The sequence below is a fragment of the Bidens hawaiensis genome, unplaced genomic scaffold (genome assembly GCF_021521415.1).
Source record: "Bidens hawaiensis isolate Kalapana, Puna unplaced genomic scaffold, B.hawaiensis_p1.1 tig00023796_1, whole genome shotgun sequence".
Lineage (NCBI taxonomy): Eukaryota > Viridiplantae > Streptophyta > Magnoliopsida > Asterales > Asteraceae > Bidens > Bidens hawaiensis.
Window position 1 is genome coordinate 76,401 of NW_027493738.1, and position 12,482 is coordinate 88,882.

The following is a 12,482-nucleotide window of genomic DNA, read 5'->3' on the forward strand; positions in this document are numbered from 1 at the left end:
TCATATCGCATTAAATCAAGATGGTGTGTGGGACGTAATAGATGTGATGGACCCCATGTGGCTTGTGAACTGCTCAGAGAAGCACATAGAGACGTTACATAAGTGCAAGATTTAGGTTTCTCATGATAAACATCAGGCATCTACTATGCAATACTAGAAAGTGATCAAGATCTGTTATAAGTATAAAATTCATTCTGGTGAGGTATGGAAACGTAAACGGTTTGATATGGGTGAAGAGGAAGCACAAAAAGAGAAGGAAAGAGAGGAGGAGATAAAGGAAACTATGAGGATTGCTTCATTGAAAAACAATTCAAATGCATTGGAGTATCGATTCCTACTAATCAGAAACCCTCAACTAAACATTCATGGGAGGATATGAGGACGGAGTATCGAAAAAAAGTGTTTGGAATGAAGGATTGAAGATCGAAGACCTAGCAACATCCAAGGGTGAGTTTGTTAGAACATAATGTCTATTGCTTGGGTCTTAGAGGTCTTAGATATGATTGTATAGGGCTTAAATTGTCAAATGTATGTTTCGTATGTTGAGATTAACGCTTAAGTCATATGGAACGCATATGTTATGCGACGCATAACATATGCGCCATATATCATATACACCCATATCGTTTTCCAAATTGTTTCCTATAAATAGGGGACTTATGCGTTAATAAGTAGACTTTTGGTCATTGTTAGAGAGAGAGAGAGAGAGAGAGAGAGAGAGAGAGAAAGTAGCCAAAGTGTCATATCTTGTAATCTTTCAATTTATCAATGAATATGGGGAGCTTCATGTTTACTTGATTGTGTTCATTCTCAATGGATTCCGCACATTGAGTAATAGGCTGTAACATCTAGAGATCCTTGGTGTCATCTACATCAACATTCCAGGTCATTTCATTTTCTAAGGAGCAACCTTTTTAATGTTTTTGCCATTTTTTATTTTAAAATGTTTTTGGCTTTTCAATTTTTTTAATGTTTTTGGTTTTCTTTGAAATCCCCCCCCCCCCCTAAAATCAAAAACTATACAAAAAATTTATTTACAAAAGAAAATTTGACTCTGATGTTTGGGTTCACAAGGTATCCAACACACTTGTTATCTCGGTAACCCTCTTATCAACACCGTCCAAAAATTTTAAACCATTAAGTTTTAATAAGCATTGAAATCGTGACTTATCAAAAGCTTTGGTGAAAAGATCAGCTTTTTGTTCATCGGTGTGAATTTGTCTAAGGTAATCAACTTCTTTTCGTAGCAATCACGAATGAAGTGATACCGTATCTCAATATGCTTAGTTTTAGAGTGGTTAACCGAATTCTTAGTTATGGAAATAGCTGCATTATTATCTACGAAGATAGGAGTAAGAAAATTCAAACTGTAGCCCCGCATCTGTTGTTGTATCCAAAGAACCTGAGAACAGCAACTGGAGGCAGCTACATACTTAGCTTCAAAGGTAGACAACGAAACCGTGGTTTGTTTCTTGCATTGCCAGGTGACAAGACGCTTGCCGAAGAGTTCACACCCTGCCGTTGTAGATTTGGCATTCAGCTTATAGCTTTCATAATCTGAATCAGAATATGCTCTCAACACAAACTCATCGTCTTTTGGATACCAGAGACCGACCCCCGGACATCCCTTGAGATAGCGTAGAATTCTTTTGACGATCATGAGATGTGAAACCTTTGGATTCGATTGATATCGGGCACACAAACAGGTAGCATACATGATGTCTGGCCGAGAAGCAGTAAGATACATCAACGAGCCTATCATGGATCGTTATAAAGTTTGGTCAACCTTCTCCCCGTTAGGATTAGCACCAATACCATGATTCAATGATAGAGGAGTACTGATTGCCGATGCATCAGTCATGTTGAACTTCGCCAATACGTCATTGACATATTTGGTCTGATGGATGAAGATACCATCTGACATTTGTATTACTTGAAGTCCAAGAAAGAATTTCATCTCCCCCATTGCACTTATTTCAAACTACTTTTTCATTACTTCTTCAAAATGCTTGCACAGAACATCGTTTGTCGACCCAAAAATGAAATCATCGACGTATATCGGCACAATCAGTAGATGTCCATCAACAAATTTGGTGATGAGTGTTGTCACACCCCGTTAAGCGGTTTGCGGAAGCATAAAACGGTAATGTAATAGATACAACTGGTATCAAATACATTGTTCATAAAGAAACATTACTAACTAATTTACAATAGTTTACATTGTTCTAACTTCTTTTACAAACTAGGAGTCACAATCAAACTAGTCCGTCTACTGCTTCACTTTTAACTTGAATAGTTGAACCAGATTACATAGCATCGATCACAACTCAAACAGATAGCACAAAAGCACTTTACTCCACGTTTCTGAATACCTGTAAAGCACGTTAAGATAGGTCAACTACAAATAGTTGGTGAGTTTCATAAGTTTTAACGAAATCAGTTCTGCGTACCACACAGTCATAGATTGTAGGTATGTGCGTATGTAAGAAAATGTAATTACGTTTATATATGTATATCTGTATCTTCGTATGCACATATATATGTGTATAAGTTTGTAATAAAATTTGAAATTACGATAAAATTGTGACTGTTCGTTCGTAATACGTGCCTTCGTTTTCCGCGTAATATCAACCATTGTGCCCCCCCTTCCGCTCACAACGGTTCCCCGTAAATTTAACCACTATGGCCCCATTCCGCCCACAATAGTTCCACGTAAACTTAAACATGACACAGTATATACACAAAAAATTAGTATTTTCTACACTCGAGAATCTAAACAAAAATGCATAAGTGAGCATACCCCCAAGGCTCTCCTCTCTCCCTCTTTTTCACAGTATTTCCTACATCTATTCACATAATGTATAGACACGAATATTTATATTTATATATTTATATATATACACAAATGTAGTATTTATCATGTATCACCAATCATCGTGGCCCCCTTTCCGCCCACAGTAAGTCCCGTGTCGGAGGATCTTGCAATGTGATACCAAATGCATGATGAAATACGGAAAATAACAGCGTGCTGATTCAATACGTGAATGATTATAGCAACAAGAACACACAAGAAAGGCTTCAAAACACACTATTATATAATAGTCGGGTGCTTAAGCCCTTAAGAGTTACACAATGTCACGGCTTCAATACTAACAAATGACCAACCCTTTACATGGTGAAATGCATGGTATTTATAGACATATATCATACTTAAGCCCAACACAATCACAAGCCCATTGAAAACCCTTTTCGGTTTACAAAAGAAAGCCCAACAGCATATATAGAAGCATAAACCATTTATTGTAGCCCAACATTCTCCCCCTTGGTTTATTGCTTGACTAGTCTTCATGTTCGAGTATCTCTGCATCAGTTACTTTATCAGCCTCTCTATAAGCTCCAGCCAACAATTTTGTACGTATTATCGATCCCACCATACGTGTGTATTCTTTGGCAGCAGGTTCATACAGGGGCTCAGCAGTGATTTGAAAACCACTAAGCGTCTTGATGTCTTGTTCACCAAAGCGAAGTAAGTCTCGTGGATTAACAAATCTAAACGATCCCTTCTTTAAACAAATGATAACTGTTGCGGTCTCACCGTCATAAGTCCAAAACTTCATGCCTTCAAGAACACCATCATATAGTCTTGAGTTCAGAGGAATTGAAGTAGCTTTCTTGGTGGGTGGCCAAATTACATTCATCATCGTCTTTCCAATGCGCGAATCGAGAACACCCTTGGCCTTCTTCACAAAAGATTCAGCAGTAGGCATCGAAGGAAGCCCTTTCTTAACTTGTTTGCTCAAGTACATCCAGAAGTTAGTGGCCTTTGACTCGTTACTTGGGTTATGGAAAGGTGCCTTGATCAATTCACTTAAGTCCACCCTTGTCCACGAACCGAAATCCTTCATCTTGTTGTAATACTCGAGTCCTCCAGACTTCCTTTTAACCCACAACATATGTTTTTCAACATCAAATCCCCATGACACAATCCCATAACGATCGCCGTATTTATCAGAGAACCCCTTTTGAAGCTCAACAATAAACTTCTCCGGATGATCAGACGAAGTTACATTCTGATTTGAGTTTTTGCGAATCAGAGTTTTCCGTATAAGTCTTTGTTGTTGTTCGGCGGTTCTAGGTGGAGCAGACATATATCGTTGTAGACCCTCAGAAGTCTCGATGTCTGAAGCTGGACGAAACTCATCTTGAGCTGTTTGAACGTTCTCGGTTTCGTCAGGAATTTTGAATTCATCTCCAAATTTACTCACAAGCCTTTGTTGGAGATCATAGTAAAGGGCAGTGAGGCCTCCCATACTAGCTTGAAGCTCTTTAATCTAGGAATCCTTGTCTGAGTTGCTTGCTTTTAGCTCTTGAATTCAGACATCTTTGACAGCCGAGTCTTGCTCCAATTCAAAAACCCGATGTTGCATGTATATCAACTGGTGCTTGCTCTAATGCTATGCCCTTTCCCTTGTCTTGCAGAAATTTGTCTTGCATGGCAAGAATTTCGGTCACCTTCTCTGACGCACTGGAACTCCCTTGACCAACCGGATCGAATGGTCCCGAGGGTCCAGAAATGGATTCAACATGAGTTTTAAAATCAAAATCTGGAAAGATATCATCAAATAACTGATCTTGAGAAGGTTGTGGATCAAGAACAGGACTTGGTACCACCAGAGGTTGAATAACTGGCTCAGGTGGTGGAGATTGAGTTGGCGGTGGTGATTGAACTGGTAGTGTTGATGCAACAGATATAGTTGGAGCTGTTGTTGGTGTTGCTGGTTGTGTTGTTGTTTTTTGTTGGTGTTGTTGTTGTAGTTGAAGCCTTATTTATCAGGAAACCCGGTCTAGGATCTCTCTTCCTTCTTTTAAGAGGTACGAGACCGGTGTCTGCTTCCTCTTCTAGCTCTTCTTCATGTGTCACAGTGACTGATTGAGGAGGTTTCAATGCAGTCGACTGGAGCTTTGCTTTGATTTCTTCGATCTAAGCGGATGTTGGTACAGGTGTTTCAGGAGGTACATGAGATTCAGTTCTCGCCGTGGACGGCAGAGGACTGTCTGGTTCATCATCAGAGGATAGTTCGAAGGTCGGTGCAGCTGGTCTTCGAACCGGAGTCACGTGCTCCTCAGCAACGATTGGTGCAGCTGCAACTTCAAGATCAGCAAATCTCTCGAATTTTACCAAGGGATGGATTCCCTGGTATGTAATCTTCGTTCCCTTCCTTGATTGTTTCATCGGTCCAAAAGTAGTAGGACCCAAACTCTTCAAACCGAGCGTCTCTACAGATCTCACCTGGTATGTAATCTTCGTTCCCTTCCTTGAGCGTCTCTACAGAAACCTCGGATACTTGAGGAACATCTCCTTCTTCTTCCCCTTGAGGTTGCTCATCATCTCATTGAAAATGAATTTGAAGTAGTTGTAATCCCAATCCATGATCAAAGCAACCTCCGCGGACATCTGTGTATGACTTATTTCATCAGACCCTCCCTTTCTTCCGGATATGCATGTGAAGAAGGTATGAATGAGGAAACGCTAGTACGGATGGAATAGCTTCTTGATGGCGGGAGGGAAAGCATGTTCGTAGCTCATCCGAGAGACGATCTCTGTGACCGCATCCACTGGGTATTCTGTAGGGCGATCAGGTTGATCACCAAATAGAAGTACTTCGCGGATGATGGCCTCAGAGATAACCACCGTAACCTTCTAAATGTTTGATTCAATCACCGTTGCTCCCCCTGATCCCCTCTGGTTGATGGAAGCATGATTCCAAAAATCCGAGACCATCTTCTTGCATATAACAGGATAATCATTGACTTGAACTCCTGGTGAGAAGGAGGGGGATCAAACATACAACCACCTGCATTGTGAGAGTCAGCTGTTTTCAACAGTGCTTGATCGGCCATATCTGCAATAAACGAGTCAAGTTAGATGCTTGATGACAGAAACACCACATATGATCAAGAATTTGATTAGTTTTGAGCATGTAAAAACAATTTGAGGATCAAAAGTAACGAGTGGTGAAAGTTTGTTAAGAAATTGTCATTTTCTTATATTTTAATGAAGATCTCGGTTCAGAACCATGTTCTCTATCAATATTATATTAAGTACCCGAGAGCATATTATTCTCGGGCAACCAAGATTAAGAACCCAGAGATCTCTGATTAACTCAGAGTTCTTTGGTTGACCATGAATTCTCGGTCAACCTTGCCCGATAACTCATGGGATCTCTGATGAAACTAGAGATCTCTGATTGACCAGCCGTTCTCGGTCAACAAGAACCCCGAGAACATGGAGATCTCTGTTTATAGAAACCAAGGGTTTCCATAAACAGTGTCGTCTTCCTCACACGAACACCATGAAACCTGCAACTTAATCAAACCGTCAAAACCAGTCAAACCACAAATACACCCAAACCAACCAAAATCGCCATTCAATATATCCTAAACATGTATCCAACAAAGTGTGTAGTGTCCAAGATACCATAAACCCGATTTAGGGTTCATCGTGAATAGTTTAATTGATTTTGTTTCTCATACCTTGATGATTTAGATGACATACACAATGTGTATGTAATGATTGTCCTTTGATGAAAGGTTCTGCTAATGTGTTTGCAGAGGAGATATAGGATTTGAATAATTATGATGATAATAATAATTCAAAATCTGAATTAAGTCTCTTAAACTTCAATTGTGATAAGATTTGGGTCGAAAACGCATTGGGCCAAGAACATAATTTGGCTTAGAACACACATATGCTCATATCCAAGACGGACAAGTCCATATAGGCCAGACCCATGCACATACCAACCAGGCCACACATGACCATCCTTCAGTTCAAGATTAATAAAAATGATGCCTTAAGATGTTCGTCTTAACGAGAGTAACCATGAGACAAAACCGAGACGCAAAATAAAATAAAAAATAATATGAAGTAAAATAAAACAAAACACATACATCAAGATTTATACAACGATCAGGCTTTAAGCAGTTTTTAACAATTTCGGGATCAGATTTCAGTTTTTCACGCGGGACAAAACTTTAAGAAAAGTTCCTAACATGGAATCATATCGATTAAGATACTTTCACAATGATCTATTTTCAGCGTTATTTTGACATAGTGAAAAGGTTGATGGCAGGTATTTGGAACTTAGCATGACTTTCATTGCGCCAGTGATATGATTAGATTCAATTAGGCATAAAGCTTATATGGACATCATTTATGGACTTAAGATATCCCTTATCTCTTCTCAAAGCATATTAGGCCTTCACCAGATCACCCCAATTTGACTCCAACCCCCTAGTGCTTGATCAAATAATTTTCTTTATACCAAAAATTTTTTTTAAGCTTTAAGGTTGAACGTTGGACTTACACGCCATCCGTACTTACAAGCCTTACATTTAAGGTGTTTAGGACTTACTTGAATGCCTCCCTAGGACCCCATTAAGCTTTTGGAAAACAAACTTGAATGACAATAATTTTCATATAAATTTTATTTTTTTTTTAACTTCAAATGAAAATATAATAATTTTGGTGATCAAGACGCTAACGGGCTCGTGTATGACTGAGTAATTGATTTTCCGCCTATCATTCGGAGAGATGTATCTAGGGACATGCAAACATCTTCAAAATGACCCTCCATAATAAGTTTAGCAGATTTAGTTTATATCACTTCAAACTTTTACTTATCATGGAAAGCTACCATACACATCAATGACTTATCAAAAGCCTTTTTAGCTTAATAATAACTTCACACGTTAGACACACAAAGTCGATTTTCCTATCATTTTCCAAAGGTTGGATCATATTTTCATTGAAAGCATTTTAAGCCTTTTCATGGGGCTTGTAACTGAATATTTATATCACTTCCCGATGTTAAAACAATAACTAAAAACCAGTTTAGAACTCAGCCGCCCTGGTCACTTTCAGCCTTGAGGTGAATGGCTATCCCGTTTGTCTACGAGTAAACTACAGGACCAAACACGTAAAGATACATGTCCTTCAGACTTAAATGACCGACATAATTTTAAGCATGCTAAGAAAAATGTTTTTTTTTATTTTTTATTTTTTTAAGCACACACACACACTCTTTTTGAATATTTTTAATTTTCTCCCCCTAAATTTGTGCAAAAATTTTATCGAAAACCGAAAAACTTTTATGTACAAATTTACCTCACGTAAGACTCAATCATCAAAACGAAGCATCTTAAGAAATCCCACAAGCACATTGAACCTGGCTGTCCGACCGGTTTAGTAAATAAGTCCGCCACGTTATTATCAATATGGACTTGTTTAAGATGAATCAGTTTCCGGTCGTAACAATCATGAATAAAATGGACTTTGATGTCAATGTGCTTGGTTTTGGAATGCTGAACAGGATTTTTAACAATTGCAATAGCATGCATCATTATCACAAAAGATGGGAGTGTCAAGAAATTCCAAACCGTAATCCAGCAGTTAATGTTGCATCCAGATAACCTGTGAGCAGCATACGGAAGCAGCCACATACTCAGCCTCGGCTGTAGAAGTAGACACCGTCTGTTGTTTCTTGCATTACCACGAAATCAGGAGATCACCCAAATACTGACATCCCGCAGATGTAGATTTTCTGTCAATATCATCACCTCCATAATTGCTGTCAGCAAAAGCATACAAATCAAATTTTGAGGTTTTGGGATACCAAAGACCAAGCTTCGGTTGCCCTTTCAGATAACGAAAAATACGTTTAACAACAATTAAATGAGAGAGTTTAGGGTTAGCCTGGAAACGCGCGCATTGACAGACAGCAAACATGATGTCGAGATGACTAGCAATGAGATACATAAGGGATCCGATCATCGATCGATAGTATGTTTGATCTACGGATTTCCCTTCAGCATTAGAAGAAAGAAGTGGTCTTTCCGCCATGGGAGTCGCTGCTGATTTGGAATCTTGGAACTCGAACTTTGCTAGAATGTCTTCGACATATTTCCCTTGATGCAGTAAAATCCCTGTTGCTCTCTGACGAACCTGTAGACCCAAAAATGTCGTCATCTCTCCAAGTGAACTTATCTCAAACCTCTTCTTCATAACCCCCTCAAATTCAGTACACAGAGTGGTGCTAGTAGAACCGAAAATGATGTCATCCACATAGATTTGAACAAGGATAAGGTCATTTCCAACTGTCTTCAGAAACAGTGTCTAATCAATGGTTCCACACTTGTAACCATGTTCCAACAAGTGAGCAGTTAACGTAGCATACCACGCCCGAGGGGCTTGGTGAAGACCATAGAGAGCTTTGTCTAGATTGTAGACGTGATCAGGATACTTAGAACTTCTGAAGCCTGGTGGCTGATCCACATAGATTTCTTCCTTTACTTCCCCATACAGAAAGGCGGTCTTGACATCCATTTGATAGACAGTAAATTCTATATAGGATGCATATTCCAAGAATATACGAATTGCCTCAAGTCGAGCTACGGGAGCGTAAACTTCTGTGTAATCCAACCCTTCTACCTGACGAAATCCACGAACAACAAGACGAGCCTTGTTTCTGACATTTGATCCCAATATATGTTAAATGCTCTGAAGGCTGGAATGGTAAATTAATTTTGTTTTTATGTTTAGTTTTTTTCTATTTTATTTTTTAATTTAACTTTATTTTTATTTACCTCATATTTACTCATGTTGAAACTAATATCTTTAAGAAATCAATTTTCAATCGGGATTTATTCCTCAAAGAAAGTGGGCTAAATTTTGACTCAACGGGTGTCTTGATTCTCGGCCTGGTTAAATTAGCCAAAGGGGATTAGGGGGAGTGAATTGGCTTTGAGTTGATTAGAACATGGAAAAACTTCCATTTGGCTGTTGCGGCTGCGAGTACACACCCTTAGAGGACTTGAACATGGAGAAGTTGTCTCGTGATATAAGTGCATTGTTTGATGATGCGGCGTATCCAGCAGCAGTATACAAATTTGCATGGTTGATTGCTCGCTGTTTGTCATCTATATCACATGACTTGATGATAGCGATCACCTCAGATAAGGTTAGTCTAGAAAGATCTTTGTCTTCTTGGTAACAGCAACGTTCATATCCCATCCTTGTGGCAGAGAGTTGATCAACTTCTTGTTGGTTTCAATGAGAGTTAAGTGTATGTTGGCTGATCTCATATCGGTTACAAGTGTGACGAATCTTTGCAGCTGACTTTCCAAGGACTCACCCAGAACATGATTGAACATATTAAAATTTTGGCGTAGCAAGTCCTGACGACTATGCTTCATGTCTTCGTTTCCCTCATAGACCTCTATCAATGCCTCCCATAAGGCCTTTGCTGATTGCAACTCGCGAAATCCTTGAGCAATCTCAGGTGACAGGGCCATAGTAAGAGTGGCAAGTGCCCTCTAATCTTCTTCTACCTTGTCATAGTCAGCATCGACATACAATTCAATAGGCTTGACAGCAATCTCTCCTTCGGCTGTTTCATATGTGATCGGTTGAGGACCTCTAACTATGCTCCTCCACACCTTAGCATCTTTCATTTTGACATACTTTTCAAACCTGAATTTCCATTCATAAAAGTCTTCGTGCTTCATCAGACGGGGCACACGGGTAGCAGTTCCCATAATGGAGTCTAGCTCTTGGTGAAGTGCTGAATTAACGGATGCGTTGATGGATTGATCCATGATTACACACCAAAAAAAAACCCAAAGTTTTTAAACAGAGAACCCAAAGACTGACCCGAGAACAAGATACTTGACCCGAAAACCAAATACTTGACCCGAGAACCCAATTGATGATCCAAGAACTAACCCGTCTATCCGAGAACCAAATTAGTTACCCGAGAACCCGAATAATGACCCGACAACTGCTGAGTCAACCAGAGAGCCAGAGAACCAGTGAACTATCCTGAGGACCCTCAATCTTGGCCGAGAACAATTGGCCGAAAACGATCAAGTCTTCCCGAGAAGCACTTTTGAAATGTTTTTAGATAAGGAAACAACCTCAAATCCCTAAAAATCAGGGATTTGAATTCCAGTTTTGATTTTGGTCAATCTTGTGTTCAAAATAGTCAGAAGAGTTCCAATGAACACAACTTCAACAGCCACCACACTTGTAATTCCAGAAAACACACCAAAACATCAACCAAGAACCCAATAATTGAATCTTGATATCACAACCGAGCCTAGAATAGGTCTATAGGCTCTGATACCAATTGTAAGTCACGTGTCGGAGGATCTTGCAATGTGACACCAAATGCACGATGAAATGCGGAAAATAACAACGTGCTGATTCAATACGTGAATGATAATAGCAACAAGAACACACAAGAAAGGCTTCAAAACACACTATTATATAATAGTCGGGTGCTTAAGCCCTTAAGAGTTACACTGTCCGGCTTCAATACTAACAAATGACCAACCCTTTACATGGTGAAATGCATGGTATTTATAGATATATATCATACTTAAGCCCAAAACAATCACAAGCCCATCGAAAACCCTTTTCAGTTTACAAAAGAAAGCCCAACAACATATATAGAAGCATAAACCATTTATTGTAGCCTAACACCCACAACATATGTAATCACAATATTTTCTTGACACTCATGTCATAATCAAGTTAGTTCGTTTAATAAGTTGCACTAGAACTTGGCTCATAGGCCATACTCAACTTTAGTTTATAAGTTGCAGCAGAACTTGGCTCATAGGCCATACTCAACTTTAGTTTATTACTATTGTGGCTCCCTATAGTCCCATGATCATCACAGACCACGTTATCCCCATGGCCATTACAGACCACATTATCCCCAAGATCATCATAGACCACGTTATTTCCCCAACCTGTTGTGTTTAGCATTATATAGCGTATTTGTATAAACAAGTTGTCACGTATGATTTCATTATGTTTTGGCATTCATAGTATTTCCATTTAATATATCAATCACGATAATAATCACCTTTCATCAGCACCTAGTTTATCATTATATTTGTAGGGACTTTTCATATATGAAGGTTCAGGTATTTTACGTTCTGAACCGTTTTCAGATAGATAATGCATATAAACTTGCTTTTCACCCCAAAAGTTCGTAAAACAGTTTAAAGTGTGGGGTCATGAAACTCACAGTTTTGTAGGCACTCAGTGCGAGGTCAACTCGGGGTTCGTTTCCCTTGCTATCGCTTAGTCTCTATAGTCATTATTATAATAATATTAATATATTAATATTAATATAATATTTAAACCAAGCTGGGCTGTATAGCTAGTCTGGGTGGGGCTGTAACACCCAGAAAGTGTCAATAGGATTAGATATGATGTTGTTCAATGTTTGATGTTTAAAATCGAACTTGGCTAAGTTTCCCCATTTTACCAGCTGAGCCAAGTAGCCCGTTTACGCGTTTGGAAAATAGTTATGGAGATGTAAACTTGGGTAAACATGTTGGTTGATAAAATGATTAAGTTATAAAGAAAGATCACAAATTAGGGGTATGAATTCGCTACTAGGCTCGTTTCC